Source organism: Rutidosis leptorrhynchoides, chromosome 4 (genome assembly GCF_046630445.1).
Source record: "Rutidosis leptorrhynchoides isolate AG116_Rl617_1_P2 chromosome 4, CSIRO_AGI_Rlap_v1, whole genome shotgun sequence".
NCBI lineage: Eukaryota > Viridiplantae > Streptophyta > Magnoliopsida > Asterales > Asteraceae > Rutidosis > Rutidosis leptorrhynchoides.
In genome coordinates this window covers 104,254,014-104,260,013 of record NC_092336.1, presented here as the reverse complement: position 1 = coordinate 104,260,013, position 6,000 = coordinate 104,254,014, and positions in this window count along the sequence as shown.

Genomic DNA, 6,000 nt, shown 5'->3' with positions numbered 1-6,000 from the left:
TTGTTACGATTTGATATATATAGGTTAAACCTATAACTCACCAACATTTTTGTTGACGTTTTAAGCATGTTTATTCTCAGGTGATTATTTAGAGCTTCCGCTGTCGCATACTTAAATAAGGACGAGATTTGGAGTCCATGCTTGTATGATATTGTGTAAAAACTGCATTCAAGAAACTTATTTTGTTGTAACATATTTGTATTCTAAACCATTATGTAATGGTCGTGTGTAAACAGGATATTTTAGATTATCATTATTTGATAATCTACGTAAAGCTTTTTAAACCTTTATTGATGAAATAAAGGTTATGGTTTGTTTTAAAATGAATGCAGTCTTTGAAAAACGTCTCATATAGAGGTCAAAACCTCGCAACGAAATCAATTAATATGGAACGTTTTTAATCAATAAGAACGGGACATTTCACTGTCTTCGACCATACTATGTAACCACCGTTCTTACGGTTGACACTCGATTTGGTTCAGGTGACCTAATGAATTCTAGGTGAATCGTAGGATTTTACGTTCAATGGTATTGAATGCATTGAAAATGGGTTTTTTCAGAAAACAAATCGGTTTGTAATTTTGATCAAAATATTTTCTCGTTCAAGCTCGAGTTTATATATCATCGAATTCCATGAGTTTGTAATTCTCAATCTTTAAGATCAATCTCTAGGACTGAGTAATATCAGGCTTAAAAGCTGATTTTTGATCTTTAAGGAGATTATCCTTTTCTGGGGATCTGATTCATTAGTCTTATCCAGCTAATTTGCACGGCGTCCTCCCCATTGTACGAGATAGATCCTCTCATGGTTAGGATAAGTCTGACCACTTGGCGACCCTGTTTGATGCCGAGGTCCGTGGATTTCCTGCTGATTTTAGTGATGACTTTTCTAGATTTTTCATCAACCTACAGCTGGTCTGGACGACAACTTCCTGACCTAAATCAAGAAGCACGTTTCTTTTTCGGAAGACTTTACTTCCTTTTAATGATGGAATTGATTCATCGTGTAGATCCATCTTTCTTTTAAATGTATTACAGTAAATTAGGTAAAACTGTTTAGATTAGTCTAAAGCAAAAGTATCTTCAGTTATTTGTTACAAAAATATGTGACTTATGTTTTAAATAACTTGGTAAATTTTTTCCACACTTGGCTTTTATTTTCCTTTCTTTGCATTTTTATTGTCCTCTATTCCATTTTAAATGAATTCTAACATTTTGGTTTGTTTCTCAATTTATGTCCTTTCCGAGGTAACAATAATTTCGGTGTTTAACACCTAGTTTTATCGTTCATAAATATGTATAAACATGATTTTGAGTTCATTTAATTGAAAATTTTGAAAAATTTTACTAGAATTGGGTAGTCAGTATATAAGACTTGGGCTGTTCTTTATTATCAGAGAGCACTAGATTCTAATACAACTACTGCTTTACTAGTATTTCTAATGGTAACCAAGTGTATAAGTTTAAAATTTTAAAAATCCGAAAGAATTTAACCCCTTCCCACACTTAAGATCTTGCAATGCCCTCATTTGCAAGAAATTAGTAACAATTTAAATTATTGAGGGTGATTAGCGTAGAAAAATGATTAAATTTTACCAAGGTTTCCAAACATATTGGCGTTTATTTGTTGAATGATAAATGGTGCACATCATTTGTTCATTCCATCTTGTTGTTACATCACATTTGTTTTTCGTTTTGTCGTCTAAAGTACTAGCTTTTGCTGAACTTAATGCTAGTTTTTGAAAATGCGCTGCTTTACCTTGTTGTGTACAATTGACAATATACATACACACAAATATAAACAAGCATTGTAATTTGAAATGGGACTTAAAATCCCACTTCAAATCAAATATGAAATATTAGTACCAAATAATAAAAATATTAAACAATACATTAATGCATCAAAATATAATGTGTTTAAACATAAATAAACAGAAATAATAAAAATAAAAGTCATAAAAATTACCAACAGGAACTAAATCAATCTGGATAGGGGTTCCAGTTCATGTCATCGTCCGGGTTCCATGGTTGGTGATAGGTGTACTGGTATGCCTGGTTAGGGTCGTAGAGAGTATAAGGTGGTCTCATCTCGGGCTGGTGTTGAGGATAGTAAGCGGGTCGGGTCGGAACGTAGTGATCCTGAGGTGAAAGCCGGCTCATAATCTGACGCTGATGATAGTCCCATCTATCATGCTGTCGTTGCCTGGAATGCTCGTAATCATTTCGGGCTTGTCACTGCTCCATCCGACGAAATCTCTCCGCGTTTGTCATATCTACCTCATCTACACGCTGGTAGACATCAGTCATAGCCTCCCGAATGACATCCCTAATGTCATCCGCTTCCTCCATTTCCTAGTCTGAGCCTCTCTCTACCTGAGGATGACTACCTTCATAGGGTATTACCTGGTTGCGTCTACTCTTTAATACCTTAGCACCCGCATAAACCCTCAATCCTAAAAGCTCAACCTGCTCCCTACATTCCAAAAGTGGACCCCTTTGGTCCTTATCTACACCTAAATACTCTCCAATGAGAGTAACAAAAATACCTCCTCCTATAATCCCCCCTTCCTGTATTCCTTCAACCATCTTATATAAATAAAAACCAACACAGTAAGGGATATTAACAAAGCCTCTTGGGTCTCGAATACACTTTAGGTAAAATAAATCATGTAAGGTCATTTTCTCCTTATTGTGACCTCTCTGTGTAATCGAGTTAGCCAAAAATCTATGAATTATACGAAGCTCGGCTCTGTTAATATGTAAGTAGGTATGTGTTCCTGCCCGCCCAAAACATTATAATCTGACATACGCCTCCAGACGGCGTTCGCATCAAAATTCCTATCTACCCTTTCACCACGATAAATCAAATTCATACAATCGGGTAGTCGTAATTCAGCGGGCGTATATATCTGCAAAGCCCTGGCCATGTCCAGCCCTGGCCAGTATAAATCTAAGAAAACTTCTATCATCTAATCTATTTACATCTACATTTAAAGCTATAGTACTCATAAGCTCGACACACCATTCCTTATATACAGGTCTACGAATGGTGAATAAGCGTTCCCAATCAGTAAAAGAAGAACTGCCATACCTTTGGATCAAATGTTCCCTAACACGGTCAGCAAGTTGGACCCTTTCCAAAGGATTCCAATCAATTACCCTAGGTACCTATACATCTTTCGTTACTAATTTGAATTTATTACTTTGATATGCCGGGTAATCTCTCCAGCTTCTGTCGAATCTCAGATTAGGATGCAATGTATGTTCAGGAATCGTTGGGTATTCTACTGGCGAATGCATCGAAACGACTATGAATTCATTATCAAACTGTAGCGGATCATAATAAGGTACATGTTGATCAGGCTGATGTTATAGTTCCTGTTGTGGTTCTTGTTCGGGTTCTGGCTCGTATTGCGGCTCATATTCTGGTTCAGGTTCTTGTTGTGGTTGTGTAGATGATGATGAAGCACTAGCAGTATCGGTTTTCTGCAAAACACATTAAACACAAAATTTGTGCATCCAAATATGCATTAGTGTTAGCAAAATAACAACTTAAATTAACCACAATAACATGTTCAATCAAAATTAAACTTATACACATTTTCACATTTTTTTACATTTCTACACTTTTTCAAATAAGCACATATGAAAATGTATACAAAGTTCATAAGTATTTAACTCAAATAACATGTTAAAATAATCATTACTAACAATTAAACAAGTCTCAAATGGCAATTATATCAAATTAATCAAGTTCATGAATTTTAGACTTAAAAAGTCTACTTTAATCTCCAAAAATCATATTTAGGATCAATGTTTGGATCATTTAGCTACCTAAACATGTTACACTACTTAATTTAGCAATAATTCATGACAAAAATCGGCCATAACCTGTTTATATCAAAAAGCCCCAAATTGCTCAAGAACACAAACCCTAGATTTCTAAAAATTTTGAAGTTTTTGGCTTCAAATCATGTTAAATAGCATCAATCTAGGTTATAAATGCATAAAATACTAACAATTTAACACTAATTACACTAGAAATTAACAAAATTGCATTAGGTAAAATATTGGTAATTATCACAAAAACTAGAAATTTTAAGAGTTTAGGGGTGTAATTTTTACCTTTTTGTTGAAGAATCCGAACCTATGCATGATTAGAGCAATAAATTTTGCGAATTATGGTGAAATTTGGTGATTTTTGGTGAGGATTTGAGTGTGTTTTCGTATGTGTTGTGTGTGTGTTTGTGGGGAGACAGAACAGCTCACTGGAGTTTAAGTTCCTGACCTGATTTTGGCCACCATGCGATCGCATGGCTTTACAGGCCAAATCCCATGCGATCGCATGGTGTCTGGTGTTTTTTATTTTTTTTTTATTTTTATTTTTTTTATAAAAACCTTATAATTTCTAAAACATAAATTAATAATATTTTAAAAATTTGTCTCTTTTTAGCAGTGAGGGTGTTTCGGATCGTTGTCCTAGTACGTCCCTCGACAAAATTTTAAAATTTGTCAATTCAAAGCTTAGTTTTAAAAGCAAAGATTTTTGAGTTTTTTAAATGTTTTTGGCATACTTTAATTCAATAAGGCTAAAAATAATGATAATAAAAGTTCTCGCCCCTCCCTTGGGTAAAGCAATTTCGGTTCAATGACCTAGTCTTCAATTTACGACGAATTTTAAAAATCATATTTTTAACTTATCGAAATAAAGTAAATTTTTGTTTTTAAATTCACACCAAATTTAATTTAAAATGCATAAAATTAAAAATTCATATTAATAAAATTGAAAATTCACACCAAACTTTTATTATATTTTTGTTTTTATACAACAAACTTATATTAAAAATATTAAATTTTCAAATATTTACAATTTTAAATATATTAATTTTAAAAGGTTTACAATATTAATTTAATATTAATTTTAAAAACAAAGTAAAAATAAAATTAAAAATCTTTTTGGTATTTTATCCCACTTTAATCAATCAAATATTATCAAAAATATACGCCCCTCTTTTCGGTTAAGTAATTTCGGCTATTTTACCTAGTTTTACTCCTGACGAATTTCTGAAATATTTTGGGTTGATTGATTAAAGATATTTATACCTTAAGAATAAACGGTAAATTTCGCAGTGATGTAATAAATTTTTGTATGATATCAATAATTTCGGTCGCAAAACCTAATTTTATTGAATACCAATTTAATACTTTATAGTGAACGATTTAGCGTTTATTATCAAAAGGTTCAAAGCAATAAAAATAAAAACTGTACATAGTTACCTGTGAAATAGAATTCTCAGTGATCTGTTTTAGCCCACTCATAAGATAGTCGGACTAATTGGTTTTCCATAGCTACATAGGTGTAACCTCGAGCATTCAACATTTTTTCTTCGAAACATATGAACTTTCCATCTCTGCATAAAGTAACGAATTCGGTATTGGAATATGTCTGATTCGTCAAACATTTTCCTTCGTGTGACCATTTTTCGCATTTGTGACATCTTTCAAGGTGTCGTGCTCTTCTTTTCGCTGCGGATTTTGATTTTCCTTTACCAAATTGTAACTTATTATGATCGTTTCTGGATTCTTTTCTTACTCCGTCCAATTTACCTCTGATTAATGATACCAATTCACTTGGAAGGGTGTCATTATTACGTTTAGTGATCAAAGCGTGTAGCATTAGACCATGGTTTAGTTCACAGGAAGTCTTCATCTCGTAAAACCTAAAAAAAATAAAAATTCAGAATGGGGGAAGAAGACTAGTTCTTTAGGGTCTGCTAGGGAAAGACCATTCGGATTCCATTCTCGAGAACTACACGAAAACAGAAAATCTAACTCTAACAGAAATACATATTACCCTAAAAAGATTCGAACCTCCCCACACTTAGTTGAAATTGTGATTAAGGTTATTTTCAATTGGATCATCAACAACTTGAATATCTTTGACTTTTACTTCAATCCATTTGTTGATTTCCTCCGTCACTTTAACAAATTCAACTAACA